Source organism: Oncorhynchus kisutch, unplaced genomic scaffold (genome assembly GCF_002021735.2).
Source record: "Oncorhynchus kisutch isolate 150728-3 unplaced genomic scaffold, Okis_V2 scaffold1278, whole genome shotgun sequence".
NCBI lineage: Eukaryota > Metazoa > Chordata > Actinopteri > Salmoniformes > Salmonidae > Oncorhynchus > Oncorhynchus kisutch.
Window position 1 is genome coordinate 1 of NW_022263223.1, and position 17,432 is coordinate 17,432.

General features: G+C 41.2%; 20 non-coding genes across 20 annotated transcripts; all 20 read right to left on the reverse strand.

The window, feature by feature from the left end:
* Positions 1-1,141: 1,141 nt before the first annotated feature.
* Positions 1,142-1,223, reverse strand: trnas-cga (transfer RNA serine (anticodon CGA)). The gene has a single exon. It is a non-coding gene; the product is annotated as a tRNA-Ser (tRNA).
* Positions 1,224-2,347: 1,124 nt separating this feature from the next.
* trnas-uga (transfer RNA serine (anticodon UGA)) lies at positions 2,348-2,429 on the reverse strand. The gene has a single exon. It is a non-coding gene; the product is annotated as a tRNA-Ser (tRNA).
* A 217-nt stretch (positions 2,430-2,646) lies between these two features.
* trnas-cga (transfer RNA serine (anticodon CGA)) lies at positions 2,647-2,727 on the reverse strand. The gene has a single exon. It is a non-coding gene; the product is annotated as a tRNA-Ser (tRNA).
* Positions 2,728-4,465: 1,738 nt separating this feature from the next.
* trnas-cga (transfer RNA serine (anticodon CGA)) lies at positions 4,466-4,547 on the reverse strand. Its single transcript has one exon. It is a non-coding gene; the product is annotated as a tRNA-Ser (tRNA).
* A 1,132-nt stretch (positions 4,548-5,679) lies between these two features.
* trnas-uga (transfer RNA serine (anticodon UGA)) lies at positions 5,680-5,761 on the reverse strand. Its single transcript has one exon. It is a non-coding gene; the product is annotated as a tRNA-Ser (tRNA).
* A 219-nt stretch (positions 5,762-5,980) lies between these two features.
* trnas-cga (transfer RNA serine (anticodon CGA)) lies at positions 5,981-6,061 on the reverse strand. The gene has a single exon. It is a non-coding gene; the product is annotated as a tRNA-Ser (tRNA).
* A 1,127-nt stretch (positions 6,062-7,188) lies between these two features.
* On the reverse strand, positions 7,189-7,270 carry trnas-uga (transfer RNA serine (anticodon UGA)). Its single transcript has one exon. It is a non-coding gene; the product is annotated as a tRNA-Ser (tRNA).
* A 221-nt stretch (positions 7,271-7,491) lies between these two features.
* Positions 7,492-7,573, reverse strand: trnas-cga (transfer RNA serine (anticodon CGA)). The gene has a single exon. It is a non-coding gene; the product is annotated as a tRNA-Ser (tRNA).
* A 1,135-nt stretch (positions 7,574-8,708) lies between these two features.
* Positions 8,709-8,791, reverse strand: trnas-aga (transfer RNA serine (anticodon AGA)). Its single transcript has one exon. It is a non-coding gene; the product is annotated as a tRNA-Ser (tRNA).
* A 522-nt stretch (positions 8,792-9,313) lies between these two features.
* trnas-cga (transfer RNA serine (anticodon CGA)) lies at positions 9,314-9,395 on the reverse strand. Its single transcript has one exon. It is a non-coding gene; the product is annotated as a tRNA-Ser (tRNA).
* Positions 9,396-10,530: 1,135 nt separating this feature from the next.
* On the reverse strand, positions 10,531-10,612 carry trnas-uga (transfer RNA serine (anticodon UGA)). Its single transcript has one exon. It is a non-coding gene; the product is annotated as a tRNA-Ser (tRNA).
* A 221-nt stretch (positions 10,613-10,833) lies between these two features.
* trnas-cga (transfer RNA serine (anticodon CGA)) lies at positions 10,834-10,915 on the reverse strand. The gene has a single exon. It is a non-coding gene; the product is annotated as a tRNA-Ser (tRNA).
* A 1,134-nt stretch (positions 10,916-12,049) lies between these two features.
* Positions 12,050-12,131, reverse strand: trnas-uga (transfer RNA serine (anticodon UGA)). The gene has a single exon. It is a non-coding gene; the product is annotated as a tRNA-Ser (tRNA).
* A 221-nt stretch (positions 12,132-12,352) lies between these two features.
* On the reverse strand, positions 12,353-12,434 carry trnas-cga (transfer RNA serine (anticodon CGA)). Its single transcript has one exon. It is a non-coding gene; the product is annotated as a tRNA-Ser (tRNA).
* A 1,136-nt stretch (positions 12,435-13,570) lies between these two features.
* Positions 13,571-13,653, reverse strand: trnaf-aaa (transfer RNA phenylalanine (anticodon AAA)). The gene has a single exon. It is a non-coding gene; the product is annotated as a tRNA-Phe (tRNA).
* Positions 13,654-13,873: 220 nt separating this feature from the next.
* Positions 13,874-13,955, reverse strand: trnas-uga (transfer RNA serine (anticodon UGA)). The gene has a single exon. It is a non-coding gene; the product is annotated as a tRNA-Ser (tRNA).
* Positions 13,956-14,176: 221 nt separating this feature from the next.
* On the reverse strand, positions 14,177-14,258 carry trnas-cga (transfer RNA serine (anticodon CGA)). Its single transcript has one exon. It is a non-coding gene; the product is annotated as a tRNA-Ser (tRNA).
* Positions 14,259-15,394: 1,136 nt separating this feature from the next.
* On the reverse strand, positions 15,395-15,477 carry trnas-aga (transfer RNA serine (anticodon AGA)). Its single transcript has one exon. It is a non-coding gene; the product is annotated as a tRNA-Ser (tRNA).
* Positions 15,478-15,697: 220 nt separating this feature from the next.
* trnas-uga (transfer RNA serine (anticodon UGA)) lies at positions 15,698-15,779 on the reverse strand. Its single transcript has one exon. It is a non-coding gene; the product is annotated as a tRNA-Ser (tRNA).
* A 221-nt stretch (positions 15,780-16,000) lies between these two features.
* trnas-cga (transfer RNA serine (anticodon CGA)) lies at positions 16,001-16,082 on the reverse strand. The gene has a single exon. It is a non-coding gene; the product is annotated as a tRNA-Ser (tRNA).
* Between the last annotated feature and the right edge of the window lie 1,350 nt (positions 16,083-17,432).

Below are 17,432 nucleotides of genomic sequence, written 5' to 3' on the forward strand. Positions count from 1 at the left end.
AGGAATCTAAGGAAATTGATGAGGAGAAAGCAGAAGTTGGCTATATGCTTCAAGCAAGTTAAGAAATGGGTGGGGGGACCACATTGAAATTCAGGTCCAACGCTAAAGAACTCGGCCATTGCAGCTGTTGGAATGCAAGTAAAGGGATTGGGACTTGGAAACAGACATCAGGGTGAAAAATGGTAAACTTGATGGCACAACATTTTGATCTTATTGCGCCAAGTAACCTCGGTCCTTTCCAAAGCTGTGAATGTTGGAAGTTTAGTGCATGTCAAAACTATGTGCAGAGAATGTACAGTGGACTATTCACTGAGAATAAGATTAAAAAGGAGCAGAGAGACCCAAGGGGTTTCAAGTCTGAGGACATACCAACATTCTCTCAGAAATCCATAATAAATCTAATACAAACAACAGTACTGAAGAAACTTTGAACTGTTTGCCAATGGAGATATACTCTGAGCACCTGAATCAAAGGACAAGTCCATGCATTAGCACCATTATCCAATATCAAGTCTCCAATGACATGTTGCAAATAAAGACGGTTTGTCAAAGCGCTGTGAGCAGGGTTCGAACCTGCGCGGGGAGATCCCATTGGATTTCAGTCCAACGCAATTTACCACTCGCAATCGCAGCTCGCTATGTAAAGACAGTCCTTACCCAGTCGGGCTATCTGATTCTGTACATTTTACTTCTGTAAGACTAGACCTTCTACTGAAGAGCCTGTTTGAACTGTTGTCAAGGAGTTTATTCTGACCACCTGAGTCATGGACAAGTACATTCATTAAGCACACATTATCCATATCAAGTCTCCAATGACATGTTGCAAGAAAAACTGGTTTGTCAAAGCGCTGTGAGCAGGGTTCGAACCTGCGCGGGGAGATCCCTTGGATTTCTAGTCCAACGCAATTTACCACTCGGCATCGCAGCTCGCTATGTTAAAAACAGTCCTTACCAGTCGGGCTATCTGATTCTGTACATTTTACTTCTGTAAGACTACCCTTCTACTGAAGAGCCTGTTTGAACTGTTTGTCAAGGAGTTTTTATTCTGACCACCTGTCCATGGACAAGTCCATGCATTAAGCACACATTATCCATATCAAGTCTCCAATGACATGTTGCAAATAAAACTGGTTTGTCAAAGCGCTGTGAGCAGGGTTCGAACCTGCGCGGGGAGACCCCATTGGATTTCGAGTCCAACGCCTTACCCTCTCGGCCATCACAGCTTCTCCTGTTATTTACGACCCTTAACCAGTCCGCTATCTTGTTCTTCCATTTTACCTCTAAAGTGAGCAGATTATTGCTATTGAAGAGCCTACTTGAAACGTTTGTCATGGAAGATCAATTCTGAGCACTTGAATCAAAGGACATGTCCAAGCATTATCCATATCAAGTCCCCAATGACATGTTACAAATAAAGACTGGATTGTCAAAGCGCTGCTCGCAGGTTGAACCTGCACTGGTCAACCCCAATGGATTTTGAGTCCAAAAATGTAACCATTCTGCAATCACAGCTTTCTGAGTTATACCTCACACACAAGACAAAGTATCCAAATTCAACTGCCTAGGTTTTTTTTTTTTCCAAGCAAAGTAAAAAAAAAAAAGCAATTTCTAAGCACTTCAATCGTGGACGAGCACATAAAGTAAGGACAATTTAAATTCAAAGGAGATAGACCCAATTGTTAAGGTCTACTTTATCATCACCCAGTAAGCAGAGTTGAACACTTTACAGGAGAATACATTGGACTTCAATTACAATGCGTAAACCACTTAGCCATAAAAGCAGTAGGAATCTAAGGAAATTGATGAGGAGAAAGCAGAAGTGGGCTATATGCTCAAGCAAGTTAAGAACATGGGTGGGGAGACCACATTGAAATTCAGGTCCAACGTCTAAAGAACTCGGCCATTGCAGCTGTTGGAATGCAAGTAAAGGGATTGGGACTTGGAAACAGACATCATTGGTGAAAAATGTAAACTTGATGGCACAACATTTTGATCTTATTGCGCCAAGTAACCTCGGTCCTTTCCAAGCTGTGAATGTTGGAAGTTTAATGTGCATGTCAAAAAACTATGTGCAGAGAATGTACAAGTGGACTATTCACTGAGAATAAGATTTAAAAAGGAGCAGAGAGACCCAATGGGGTTTCAAGTCTGAGGACATACCCACATGGCTCTCAGAAAATCCATAAAAAATCTAATACAACAACAGTACTGAAGAAACTATTTGAACTGTTTGCCAATGGAGATATACTCTGAGCACCTGAATCAAAGGACAAGTCCATGCATTAAGCACACATTATCCATATCATTCTCCAATGACATGTTGCAAATAAAGACTGGTTTTTCAAAGCGCTGTGAGCAGGGTTCGAACCTGCGCGGGGAGACCCCATTGGATTTCAAGTCCACCGCCTTAACCACTCGGCCATCACAGCCTGCTACATTAAAAAACAAATCCTTAACCAGTCGGCTATCTGATTCTGTAGATTTTACTTCGGTAAAGACTAGACTTTCTACTGAAGAGCCTATTTGAAATGTTGTCAAGGAAAAAATATTTCTGAGCACTTGAATCAAAGGACAGTCCATGTATAAGCACACATATCCATATCATGTCACCTAGGATATGTTGAAAAGGAAAACTGTTTGCCGTAGCGCTGTGAGCAGGGTTCGAACCTGCGCGGGGAGACCCATTGGATTTCGAGTCCAACGCCTTAACCTCTCGGCCATCACAGCTTCATCCTGTTATTTACAGACCCTTAACCAGTCCGCTATCTCGTTCTGTCCATTTTACCTCTAAAGTGAGCAGATTATTGCTATTGAAGAGCCTACTTGAAACGTTTGTCATGGAAGATCATTCTGAGCACTTGAATCAAAGGACATGTCCAAGCATTATCCATATCAAGTCCCCAATGACATGTTACAAATAAAGACTGGATTGTCAAAGCGCTGCTCGCAGGGTTGAAACCTGCACTGGTCAACCCCAATGGATTTTGAGTCCAAAAATGTAACCATTCTGCAATCACAGCTTTCTGTTACCTCACACAAGGACAAAAGTATCCAAATTCAACTGCCTAGTTGATTTTTTTTCCAAGCAAAGTAAAAAAAAAAAAAGCAATTTTCTAAGCACTTCAATCGTTGGACGAGCACATAAAGTAAGGACAATTAAATTCAAAGGAGATAGACCCAATTGTTAAAGGTCTACTTTATCATCACCCAGTAAGCAGAGTTGAACACTTTACAGGAGAATACATTGGACTTCAATTACAATGCGTAAACCACTTAGCCTAACAAGCGTAGGAATCTAAGGAAATTGATGAGGAGAAGCAGAAGTGGGCTATATGCTTCAAGCAAGTTAAGAACATGGAGTGGGGAGACCACATTGAAATTCAGGTCCAACGTCTAAAGAACTCGGCCATTGCAGCTGTTGGAATGCAAGTAAAGGGATTGGACTTGGAAACAGACATCATTGGTGAAAAATGGTAAACTTGATTGCACAACATTTTGATCTTATTGCGCCAAGTAACCTCGGTCCTTTCCAAAGCTGTGAATGTTGGAAGTTTAATGTGCATGTCAAAAACTATGTGCAGAAATGTACAAGTGGACTATTCACTGAGAATAAGATTTAAAAAGGAGCAGAGAGACCCAATGGGTTTCAAGTCTGAGGACATACCCACATGGCTCTCAGAAAATCCATAATAAATCTAATACAAACAACAGTACTGAAGAACTATTTGGAACTGTTTGCCAATGGAGATATACTCTGAGCACCTGAATCAAAGGACAAGTCCATGCCATTAAGCACACATTATCATATCAAGTCTCAATGACATGTTGCAAATAAAGACCTGGTTTGTCAAAGCGCTGTGAGCAGGGTTCGAACCTGCGCAGGGATGAGATCCCATTGGATTTCTAGTCCAACGCAATTTTACCACTCTGCAATCGCAGCGCTATGTTAAGAAACAGTCCTTACCCAGTCGGGCTATCTGATTTCTGTACATTTTTACTTCTGTAAAGACTAGCCCTTTCTACTGGAGAGCCTGTTTGAACTGTTTGTCAGGAGTTTTATTCTGACCACCTGAGTCAATGGACAAGTCCATGCATTTAAGCACACATTATCCATTATCAAGTCTCCAATGACATGTTGCAAATAAGACTGGTTTGTCAAGCGCTGTGAGCAAGGTTCGAACCCTGCGCGGGGAGATCCCATTGGATTTCTAGTCCAACGCAATTTACCACTCGGCAATCGCAGCTCGCTAGGTTAAGAAACAGTCCTTACCCCAGTCGGGCTATCTGATTCTGTACATTTTACTTCAGTAAAGACTAGACCTTCTACTGAAGAGCCTGTTTGAACTGTTTGTCAAGGAGTTTTATTCTGACCACATGAGTCAATGGACAAGTCCATGCATTAAGCACACATTATCCATATCAAGTCTCCAATGACATGTTGCAAATAAAAACTGGTTTGTCAAAGCGCTGTGAGCAGGGTTCGAACCTGCGCGGGGAGACCCCATTGGATTTCGAGTCCAACGCCTTACCCTCTCGGCCATCACAGCTTCTCCTGTTATTTACAGACCCTTAACCAGTCCGCTATCTCGTTCTGTCCATTTTACCTCTAAAGTGAGCAGATTATTGCTATTGAAGAGCCTACTTGAAACGTTTGTCATGGAAGATCAATTCTGAGCACTTGAATCAAAGGACATGTCCAAGCATTATCCATATCAAGTCCCAATGACATGTTACAAATAAAGACTGGATTGTCAAGCGCTGCTCGCAGGGTTGAAACCTGCACTGGTCAACCCCAATGGATTTTGAGTCCAAAAATGTAACCATTCTGCAATCACAGCTTTCTGAGTTACCTCACACAAGGACAAAAGTATCCAAATTCAACTGCCTAGTTGATTTTTTTTCCAAGCAAAGTAAAAAAAAAAAAAAAGCAATTTTCTAAGCACTTCAATCGTTGGACGAGCACATAAAGTAAGGACAATTTAAATTCAAAGGAGATAGACCCAATTGTTAAAGGTCTACTTTATCATCACCCAGTAAGCAGAGTTGAACACTGTACAGGGAGAATACATTGGACTTCAATTACAATGCGTAAACCACTTAGCCATAAAGCAGTAGGAATCTAAGGAAATTGATGAGGAGAAAGCAGAAGTGGGCTATATGCTTCAAGCAAGTTAAGAACATGGGTGGGGAGACCACATTGAAATTCAGGTCCAACGTCTAAAGAACTCGGCCATTGCAGCTGTTGGAATGCAAGTAAAGGGATTGGGACTTGGAAACAGACATCATTGGTGAAAAATGGTAAACTTGATGGCACAACATTTGATCTTATTGCGCCAAGTAACCTCGGTCCTTTCCAAAGCTGTGAATGTTGGAAGTTTAATGTGCATGTCAAAAAACTATGTGCAGAGAATGTACAAGTGGACTATTCACTGAGAATAAGATTTAAAAAGGAGCAGAGAGACCCAATGGGGTTTCAAGTCTGAGGACATACCCACATGGCTCTCAGAAAATCCATAATAAATCTAATACAAACAACAGTACTGAAGAAACTATTTGAACTGTTTGCCAATGGAGATATACTCTGAGCACCTGAATCAAAGGACAAGTCCATGCATTAAGCACACATTACCATATCAAGTCTCCAATGACATGTTGCAAATAAAGACTGGTTTGTCAAAGCGCATGTGAGCAGGGTTCGAACCTCGCGGGGAGATCCCATTGGATTTCAAGTCCAACGCCTTAACCACTCGGCAATCACAGCCTGCTACATTAAAAAACAAATCCTTAACCAGTCGGCTATCTGATTCTGTAGATTTTACTTCGGTAAAGACTAGACTTTCTACTGAAGAGCCTATTGAAATGTTTGTCAAGGAAAAAATATTCTGAGCACTTGAATCAAAGGACAAGTCCATGTATTAAGCACACATTATCCATATCATGTCACCTAGGATATGTTAAAAGGAAAACTGGTTTGCCGTAGCGCTGTGAGCAGGGTTCGAACCTGCGCGGGGAGACCCCATTGGATTTCGAGTCCAACGCCTTACCCTCTCGGCCATCAAGCTTCTCCTGTTATTTACAGACCCTTAACCAGTCCGCTATCTTGTTCTGTCCATTTTACCTCTAAAGTGAGCAGATTATTGCTATTGAAGAGCCTACTTGAAACGTTGTCATGGAGATCAATTCTGAGCACTTGAATCAAAGGACATGTCCAAGCATTATCCATATCAAGTCCCCAATGACATGTTACAAATAAAGACGGATTGTCAAAGCGCTGCCCGCAGGGTTGAAACTGCACTGGTCAACCCCAATGGATTTTGAGTCCAAAAATGTAACCATTCTGCCAATCACAGCTTTCTGAGTTACCTCACACAAGGACAAAAGTATCCAAATTCAATGCCTAGTCGATTTTTTTTCCAAGCAAAGTAAAAAAAAAAAAAGCAATTTCTAAGCACTCAATCGTTGGACGAGCACATAAAGTAAGGACAATTAAATCAAAGGAGATAGACCCAATTGTTAAAGGTCGCTATTATCATCACCCAGTAAGCCAGAGTGAACACTTTACAGGGAGAATACATTGGACTTCAATTACAATGCGTAAACCACTTAGCCATAAAAGCAGTAGGAATCTAAGGAAATTGATGAGGAGAAAGCAGAAGTGGGCTATATGCTTCAAGCAAGTAAGAACACTGGGTGGGGAGACCACATTGAAATTCAGGTCCAACGTCTAAAGAACTCGGCCATTGCAGCTGTTGGAATGCAAGTAAAGGGATTGGGACTTGGAAACAGACATCATTGGTGAAAAATGGTAAACTTGATGGCACAACATTTTGATCTTATTGCGCCAAGTAACCTCGGTCCTTTCCAAAGCTGTGAATGTGGAAGTTTAATGTGCATGTCAAAAAACTATGTGCAGAGAATGTACAAGTGGACTATTCACTGAGAATAAGATTTAAAAAGGAGCAGAGAGACCCAATGGGGTTTCAAGTCTGAGGACATACCCACATGGCTCTCAGAAAATCCATAATAAATCTAATACAAACAACAGTACTGAAGAAACTATTTGAACTGTTTGCCAATGGAGATATACTCTGAGCACCTGAATCAAAGGACAAGTCCATGCATTAAGCACACATTATCCATATCAAGTTCTCCAATGACATGTTGCAAATAAAGACTGGTTTGTCAAAGCGCTGTGAGCAGGGTTCGAACCTGCGCGGGGAGACCCCATTGGATTTCAAGTCCAACGCCTTAACCACTCGGCCATCACAGCCTGCTACATTAAAAAACAAATCCTTAACCAGTCGGCTATCTGATTCGGTAGATTTTACTTCGGTAAAGACTAGACTTTCTACTGAAGAGCCTATTTGAAATGTTTGTCAAGGAAAAAATATTCTGAGCACTTGAATCAAAGGACAAGTCCATGTATTAAGCACACATTATCCATATCATGTCACCTAGGATATGTTGAAAAGGAAAACTGGTTTGCCGTAGCGCTGTGAGCAGGGTTCGAACCTGCGCGGGGAGACCCCATTGGATTTCGAGTCCAACGCCTTAACCTCTCGGCCATCACAGCTTATCCTGTTATTTACAGACCCTTAACCAGTCCGCTATCTCGTTCTGTCCATTTTACCTCTAAAGTGAGCAGATTATTGCTATTGAAGAGCCTACTTGAAACGTTTGTCATGGAAGATCAATTCTGAGCACTTGAATCAAAGGACATGTCCAAGCATTATCCATATCAAGTCCCCAATGACATGTTACAAATAAAGACTGGATTGTCAAAGCGCTGCTCGCAGGGTTGAAACCTGCACTGGTCAACCCCAATGGATTTTGAGTCCAAAAATGTACCATTCTGCAATCACAGCTTTCTGAGTTACCTCACACAAGGACAAAAGTATCCAAATTCAACTGCCTAGTTGATTTTTTTTCCAAGCAAAGTAAAAAAAAAAAAAAGCAATTTTCTAAGCACTTCAATCGTTGGACGAGCACATAAAGTAAGGACAATTTAAATTCAAAGGAGATAGACCCAATTGTTAAAGGTCTACTTTATCATCACCCAGTAAGCAGAGTTGAACACTTTACAGGGAGAATACATTGGACTTCAATTACAATGCGTAAACCACTTAGCCATAAAAGCAGTAGGAATCTAAGGAAATTGATGAGGAGAAAGCAGAAGTGGGCTATATGCTTCAAGCAAGTTAAGAACATGGGTGGGGAGACCACATTGAAATTCAGGTCCAACGTCTAAAGAACTCGGCCATTGCAGCTGTTGGAATGCAAGTAAAGGGATTGGGACTTGGAAACAGACATCATTGGTGAAAAATGGTAAACTTGATGGCACAACATTTTGATCTTATTGCGCCAAGTAACCTCGGTCCTTTCCAAAGCTGTGAATGTTGGAAGTTTAATGTGCATGTCAAAAAACTATGTGCAGAGAATGTACAAGTGGACTATTCACTGAGAATAAGATTTAAAAAGGAGCAGAGAGACCCAATGGGGTTTCAAGTCTGAGGACATACCCACATGGCTCTCAGAAAATCCATAATAAATCTAATACAAACAACAGTACTGAAGAAACTATTTGAACTGTTTGCCAATGGAGATATACTCTGAGCACCTGAATCAAAGGACAAGTCCATGCATTAAGCACACATTATCCATATCAAGTCTCCAATGACATGTTGCAAATAAAGACTGGTTTGTCAAAGCGCTGTGAGCAGGGTTCGAACCTGCGCGGTGAGATCCCATTGGATTTCTAGTCCAACGCAATTTACCACTCTGCAATCGCAGCTCGCTATGTTAAGAAACAGTCCTTACCCAGTCGGGCTATCTGATTCTGTACATTTTACTTCTGTAAAGACTAGACCTTCTACTGGAGAGCCTGTTTGAACTGTTTGTCAAGGAGTTTTATTCTGACCACCTGAGTCAATGGACAAGTCCATGCATTAAGCACACATTATCCATATCAAGTCTCCAATGACATGTTGCAAATAAAGACTGGTTTGTCAAAGCGCTGTGAGCAAGGTTCGAACCTGCGCGGGGAGATCCCATTGGATTTCTAGTCCAACGCAATTTACCACTCGGCAATCGCAGCTCGCTATGTTAAGAAACAGTCCTTACCCAGTCGGGCTATCTGATTCTGTACATTTTACTTCAGTAAAGACTAGACCTTCTACTGAAGAGCCTGTTTGAACTGTTTGTCAAGGAGTTTTATTCTGACCACATGAGTCAATGGACAAGTCCATGCATTAAGCACACATTATCCATATCAAGTCTCCAATGACATGTTGCAAATAAAACTGGTTTGTCAAAGCGCTGTGAGCAGGGTTCGAACCTGCGCGGGGAGACCCCATTGGATTTCGAGTCCAACGCCTTACCCTCTCGGCCATCACAGCTTCTCCTGTTATTTACAGACCCTTAACCAGTCCGCTATCTCGTTCTGTCCATTTTACCTCTAAAGTGAGCAGATTATTGCTATTGAAGAGCCTACTTGAAACGTTTGTCATGGAAGATCAATTCTGAGCACTTGAATCAAAGGACATGTCCAAGCATTATCCATATCAAGTCCTCAATGACATGTTACAAATAAAGACTGGATTGTCAAAGCGCTGCTCGCAGGGTTGAAACCTGCACTGGTCAACCCCAATGGATTTTGAGTCCAAAAATGTAACCATTCTGCAATCACAGCTTTCTGAGTTACCTCACACAAGGACAAAAGTATCCAAATTCAACTGCCTAGTTGATTTTTTTTCCAAGCAAAGTAAAAAAAAAAAAAGCAATTTTCTAAGCACTTCAATCGTTGGACGAGCACATAAAGTAAGGACAATTTAAATTCAAAGGAGATAGACCCAATTGTTAAAGGTCTACTTTATCATCACCCAGTAAGCAGAGTTGAACACTGTACAGGGAGAATACATTGGACTTCAATTACAATGCGTAAACCACTTAGCCATAAAAGCAGTAGGAATCTAAGGAAATTGATGAGGAGAAAGCAGAAGTGGGCTATATGCTTCAAGCAAGTTAAGAACATGGGTGGGGAGACCACATTGAAATTCAGGTCCAACGTCTAAAGAACTCGGCCATTGCAGCTGTTGGAATGCAAGTAAAGGGATTGGGACTTGGAAACAGACATCATTGGTGAAAAATGGTAAACTTGATGGCACAACATTTTGATCTTATTGCGCCAAGTAACCTCGGTCCTTTCCAAAGCTGTGAATGTTGGAAGTTTAATGTGCATGTCAAAAAACTATGTGCAGAGAATGTACAAGTGGACTATTCACTGAGAATAAGATTTAAAAAGGAGCAGAGAGACCCAATGGGGTTTCAAGTCTGAGGACATACCCACATGGCTCTCAGAAAATCCATAATAAATCTAATACAAACAACAGTACTGAAGAAACTATTTGAACTGTTTGCCAATGGAGATATACTCTGAGCACCTGAATCAAAGGACAAGTCCATGCATTAAGCACACATTATCCATATCAAGTCTCCAATGACATGTTGCAAATAAAGACTGGTTTGTCAAAGCGCTGTGAGCAGGGTTCGAACCTGCGCGGGGAGACCCCATTGGATTTCAAGTCCAACGCCTTAACCACTCGGCCATCACAGCCTGCTACATTAAAAAACAAATCCTTAACCAGTCGGCTATCTGATTCTGTAGATTTTACTTCGGTAAAGACTAGACTTTCTACTGAAGAGCCTATTTGAAATGTTTGTCAAGGAAAAAATATTCTGAGCACTTGAATCAAAGGACAAGTCCATGTATTAAGCACACATTATCCATATCATGTCACCTAGGATATGTTGAAAAGGAAAACTGGTTTGCCGTAGCGCTGTGAGCAGGGTTCGAACCTGCGCGGGGAGACCCCATTGGATTTCGAGTCCAACGCCTTAACCTCTCGGCCATCACAGCTTATCCTGTTATTTACAGACCCTTAACCAGTCCGCTATCTCGTTCTGTCCATTTTACCTCTAAAGTGAGCAGATTATTGCTATTGAAGAGCCTACTTGAAACGTTTGTCATGGAAGATCAATTCTGAGCACTTGAATCAAAGGACATGTCCAAGCATTATCCATATCAAGTCCCCAATGACATGTTACAAATAAAGACTGGATTGTCAAAGCGCTGCTCGCAGGGTTGAAACCTGCACTGGTCAACCCCAATGGATTTTGAGTCCAAAATGTAACCATTCTGCAATCACAGCTTTCTGAGTTACCTCACACAAGGACAAAAGTATCCAAATTCAACTGCCTAGTTGATTTTTTTTTCAAGCAAAGTAAAAAAAAAAAAAGCAATTTTCTAAGCACTTCAATCGTTGGACGAGCACATAAAGTAAGGACAATTTAAATTCAAAGGAGATAGACCCAATTGTTAAAGGTCTACTTTATCATCACCCAGTAAGCAGAGTTGAACACTGTACAGGGAGAATACATTGGACTTCAATTACAATGCGTAAACCACTTAGCCATAAAAGCAGTAGGAATCTAAGGAAATTGATGAGGAGAAAGCAGAAGTGGGCTATATGCTTCAAGCAAGTTAAGAACATGGGTGGGGAGACCACATTGAAATTCAGGTCCAACGTCTAAAGAACTCGGCCATTGCAGCTGTTGGAATGCAAGTAAAGGGATTGGGACTTGGAAACAGACATCATTGGTGAAAAATGGTAAACTTGATGGCACAACATTTTGATCTTATTGCGCCAAGTAACCTCGGTCCTTTCCAAAGCTGTGAATGTTGGAAGTTTAATGTGCATGTCAAAAAACTATGTGCAGAGAATGTACAAGTGGACTATTCACTGAGAATAAGATTTAAAAAGGAGCAGAGAGACCCAATGGGGTTTCAAGTCTGAGGACATACCCACATGGCTCTCAGAAAATCCATAATAAATCTAATACAAACAACAGTACTGAAGAAACTATTTGAACTGTTTGCCAATGGAGATATACTCTGAGCACCTGAATCAAAGGACAAGTCCATGCATTAAGCACACATTATCCATATCAAGTCTCCAATGACATGTTGCAAATAAAGACTGGTTTGTCAAAGCGCTGTGAGCAGGGTTCGAACCTGCGCGGGGAGACCCCATTGGATTTCAAGTCCAACGCCTTAACCACTCGGCCATCACAGCCTGCTACATTAAAAAACAAATCCTTAACCAGTCGGCTATCTGATTCTGTAGATTTTACTTCGGTAAAGACTAGACTTTCTACTGAAGAGCCTATTTGAAATGTTTGTCAAGGAAAAAATATTCTGAGCACTTGAATCAAAGGACAAGTCCATGTATTAAGCACACATTATCCATATCATGTCACCTAGGATATGTTGAAAAGGAAAACTGGTTTGCCGTAGCGCTGTGAGCAGGGTTCGAACCTGCGCGGGGAGACCCCATTGGATTTCGAGTCCAACGCCTTAACCTCTCGGCCATCAGAGCTTATCCTGTTATTTACAGACCCTTAACCAGTCCGCTATCTCGTTCTGTCCATTTTACCTCTAAAGTGAGCAGATTATTGCTATTGAAGAGCCTACTTGAAACGTTTGTCATGGAAGATCAATTCTGAGCACTTGAATCAAAGGACATGTCCAAGCATTATCCATATCAAGTCCCCAATGACATGTTACAAATAAAGACTGGATTGTCAAAGCGCTGCTCGCAGGGTTGAAACCTGCACTGGTCAACCCCAATGGATTTTGAGTCCAAAAATGTAACCATTCTGCAATCACAGCTTTCTGAGTTACCTCACACAAGGACAAAAGTATCCAAATTCAACTGCCTAGTTGATTTTTTTTTCAAGCAAAGTAAAAAAAAAAAAAAGCAATTTTCTAAGAACTTCAATCGTTGGACGAGCACATAAAGTAAGGACAATTTAAATTCAAAGGAGATAGACCCAATTGTTAAAGGTCTACTTTATCATCACCCAGTAAGCAGAGTTGAACACTGTACAGGGAGAATACATTGGACTTCAATTACAATGCTTAAACCACTTAGCCATAAAAGCAGTAGGAATCTAAGGAAATTGATGAGGAGAAAGCAGAAGTGGGCTATATGCTTCAAGCAAGTTAAGAACATGGGTGGGGAGACCACATTGAAATTCAGGTCCAACGTCTAAAGAACTCGGCCATTGCAGCTGTTGGAATGCAAGTAAAGGGATTGGGACTTGGAAACAGACATCATTGGTGAAAAATGGTAAACTTGATGGCACAACATTTTGATCTTATTGCGCCAAGTAACCTCGGTCCTTTCCAAAGCTGTGAATGTTGGAAGTTTAATGTGCAAGTCAAAAAACTATGTGCAGAGAATGTACAAGTGGACTATTCACTGAGAATAAGATTTAAAAAGGAGCAGAGAGACCCAATGGGGTTTCAAGTCTGAGGACATACCCACATGGCTCTCAGAAAATCCATAATAAATCTAATACAAACAACAGTACTGAAGAAACTATTTGAACTGTTTGCCAATGGAGATATACTCTGAGCACCTGAATCAAAGGACAAGTCCATGCATTAAGCACACATTATCCATATCAAGTCTCCAATGACATGTTGCAAATAAAGACTGGTTTGTCAAAGCGCTGTGAGCAGGGTTCGAACCTGCGCGGGGAGATCCCATTGGATTTTTAGTCCAACGCAATTTACCACTCGGCAATCGCAGCTCGCTATGTTAAGAAACAGTCCTTACCCAGTCGGGCTATCTGATTCTGTACATTTTACTTCAGTAAAGACTAGACCTTCTACTGAAGAGCCTGTTTGAACTGTTTGTCAAGGAGTTTTATTCTGACCACCTGAGTCAATGGACAAGTCCATGCATTAAGCACACATTATCCATATCAAGTCTCCAATGACATGTTGCAAATAAAAACTGGTTTGTCAAAGCGCTGTGAGCAGGGTTCGAACCTGCGCGGGGAGACCCCATTGGATTTCAAGTCCAACGCCTTAACCACTCGGGCATCACAGCCTGCTACATTAAAAAACAAATCCTTAACCAGTCGGCTATCTGATTCTGTAGATTTTACTTCGGTAAAGACTAGACTTTCTACTGAAGAGCCTATTTGAAATGTTTGTCAAGGAAAAAATATTCTGAGCACTTGAATCAAAGGACAAGTCCATGTATTAAGCACACATTATCCATATCATGTCACCTAGGATATGTTGAAAAGGAAAACTGGTTTGCCGTAGCGCTGTGAGCAGGGTTCAAACCTGCGCGGGGAGACCCCATTGGATTTCGAGTCCAACGCCTTAACCTCTCGGCCATCACAGCTTATCCTGTTATTTACAGACCCTTAACCAGTACGCTATCTCGTTCTGTCCATTTTACCTCTAAAGTGAGCAGATTATTGCTATTGAAGAGCCTACTTGAAACGTTTGTCATGGAAGATCAATTCTGAGCACTTGAATCAAAGGACATGTCCAAGCATTATCCATATCAAGTCCCCAATGACATGTTACAAATAAAGACTGGATTGTCAAAGCGCTGCTCGCAGGGTTGAAACCTGCACTGGTCAACCCCAATGGATTTTGAGTCCAAAAATGTAACCATTCTGCAATCACAGCTTTCTGAGTTACCTCACACAAGGACAAAAGTATCCAAATTCAACTGCCTAGTTGATTTTTTTTTCAAGCAAAGTAAAAAAAAAAAAAAGCAATTTTCTAAGAACTTCAATCGTTGGACGAGCACATAAAGTAAGGACAATTTAAATTCAAAGGAGATAGACCCAATTGTTAAAGGTCTACTTTATCATCACCCAGTAAGCAGAGTTGAACACTGTACAGGGAGAATACATTGGACTTCAATTACAATGCTTAAACCACTTAGCCATAAAAGCAGTAGGAATCTAAGGAAATTGATGAGGAGAAAGCAGAAGTGGGCTATATGCTTCAAGCAAGTTAAGAACATGGGTGGGGAGACCACATTGAAATTCAGGTCCAACGTCTAAAGAACTCGGCCATTGCAGCTGTTGGAATGCAAGTAAAGGGATTGGGACTTGGAAACAGACATCATTGGTGAAAAATGGTAAACTTGATGGCACAACATTTTGATCTTATTGCGCCAAGTAACCTCGGTCCTTTCCAAAGCTGTGAATGTTGGAAGTTTAATGTGCAAGTCAAAAAACTATGTGCAGAGAATGTACAAGTGGACTATTCACTGAGAATAAGATTTAAAAAGGAGCAGAGAGACCCAATGGGGTTTCAAGTCTGAGGACATACCCACATGGCTCTCAGAAAATCCATAATAAATCTAATACAAACAACAGTACTGAAGAAACTATTTGAACTGTTTGCCAATGGAGATATACTCTGAGCACCTGAATCAAAGGACAAGTCCATGCATTAAGCACACATTATCCATATCAAGTCTCCAATGACATGTTGCAAATAATGACTGGTTTGTCAAAGCGCTGTGAGCAGGGTTCGAACCTGCGCGGGGAGATCCCATTGGATTTCTAGTCCAACGCAATTTACCACTCGGCAATCGCAGCTCGCTATGTTAAGAAACAGTCCTTACCCAGTCGGGCTATCTGATTCTGTACATTTTACTTCTGTAAAGACTAGACCTTCTACTGAAGAGCCTGTTTGAACTGTTTGTCAAGGAGTTTTATTCTGACCACCTGAGTCAATGGACAAGTCCATGCATTAAGCACACATTATCCATATCAAGTCTCCAATGACATGTTGCAAATAAAAACTGGTTTGTCAAAGCGCTGTGAGCAGGGTTCGAACCTGCGCGGGGAGACCCCATTGGATTTCAAGTCCAACGCCTTAACCACTCGGCCATCACAGCCTGCTACATTAAAAAACAAATCCTTAACCAGTCGGCTATCTGACTCTGTAGATTTTACTTCGGTAAAGACTAGACTTTCTACTGAAGAGCCTATTTGAAATGTTTGTCAAGGAAAAAATATTCTGAGCACTTGAATCAAAGGACAAGTCCATGTATTAAGCACACATTATCCATATCATGTCACCTAGGATATGTTAAAAAGGAAAACTGGTTTGCCGTAGCGCTGTGAGCAGGATTCGAACCTGCGCGGGGAGACCCCATTGGATTTCGAGTCCAACGCCTTAACCTCTCGGCCATCACAGCTTCTCCTGTTATTTACAGACCCTTAACCAGTCCGCTATCTCGTTCTGTCCATTTTACCTCTAAAGTGAGCAGATTATTGCTATTGAAGAGCCTACTTGAAACGTTTGTCATGGAAGATCAATTCTGAGCACTTGAATCAAAGGACATGTCCAAGCATTATCCATATCAAGTCCCCAATGACATGTTACAAATAAAGACTGGATTGTCAAAGCGCTGCTCGCAGGGTTGAAACCTGCACTGGTCAACCCCAATGGATTTTGAGTCCAAAAATGTAACCATTCTGCAATCACAGCTTTCTGAGTTACCTCACACAAGGACAAAAGTATCCAAATTCAACTGCCTAGTTGAATTTTTTTTCAAGCAAAGTAAAAAAAAAAAAAAGCAATTTTCTAAGAACTTCAATCGTTGGACGAGCACATAAAGTAAGGACAATTTAAATTCAAAGGAGATAGACCCAATTGTTAAAGGTCTACTTTATCATCACCCAGTAAGCAGAGTTGAACACTGTACAGGGAGAATACATTGGACTTCAATTACAATGCTTAAACCACTTAGCCATAAAAGCAGTAGGAATCTAAGGAAATTGATGAGGAGAAAGCAGAAGTGGGCTATATGCTTCAAGCAAGTTAAGAACATGGGTGGGGAGACCACATTGAAATTCAGGTCCAACGTCTAAAGAACTCGGCCATTGCAGCTGTTGGAATGCAAGTAAAGGGATTGGGACTTGGAAACAGACATCATTGGTGAAAAATGGTAAACTTGATGGCACAACATTTTGATCTTATTGCGCCAAGTAACCTCGGTCCTTTCCAAAGCTGTGAATGTTGGAAGTTTAATGTGCAAGTCAAAAAACTATGTGCAGAGAATGTACAAGTGGACTATTCACTGAGAATAAGATTTAAAAAGGAGCAGAGAGACCCAATGGGGTTTCAAGTCTGAGGACATACCCACATGGCTCTCAGAAAATCCATAATAAATCTAATACAAACAACAGTACTGAAGAAACTATTTGAACTGTTTGCCAATGGAGATATACTCTGAGCACCTGAATCAAAGGACAAGTCCATGCATTAAGCACACATTATCCATATCAAGTCTCCAATGACATGTTGCAAATAAAGACTGGTTTGTCAAAGCGCTGTGAGCAGGGTTCAAACCTGCGCGGGGAGATCCCATTGGATTTCTAGTCCAACGCAATTTACCACTCGGCAATCGCAGCTCGCTATGTTAAGAAACAGTCCTTACCCAGTCGGGCTATCTGATTCTGTACATTTTACTTCTGTAAAGACTAGACCTTCTACTGAAGAGCCTGTTTGAACTGTTTGTCAAGGAGTTTTATTCTGACCACCT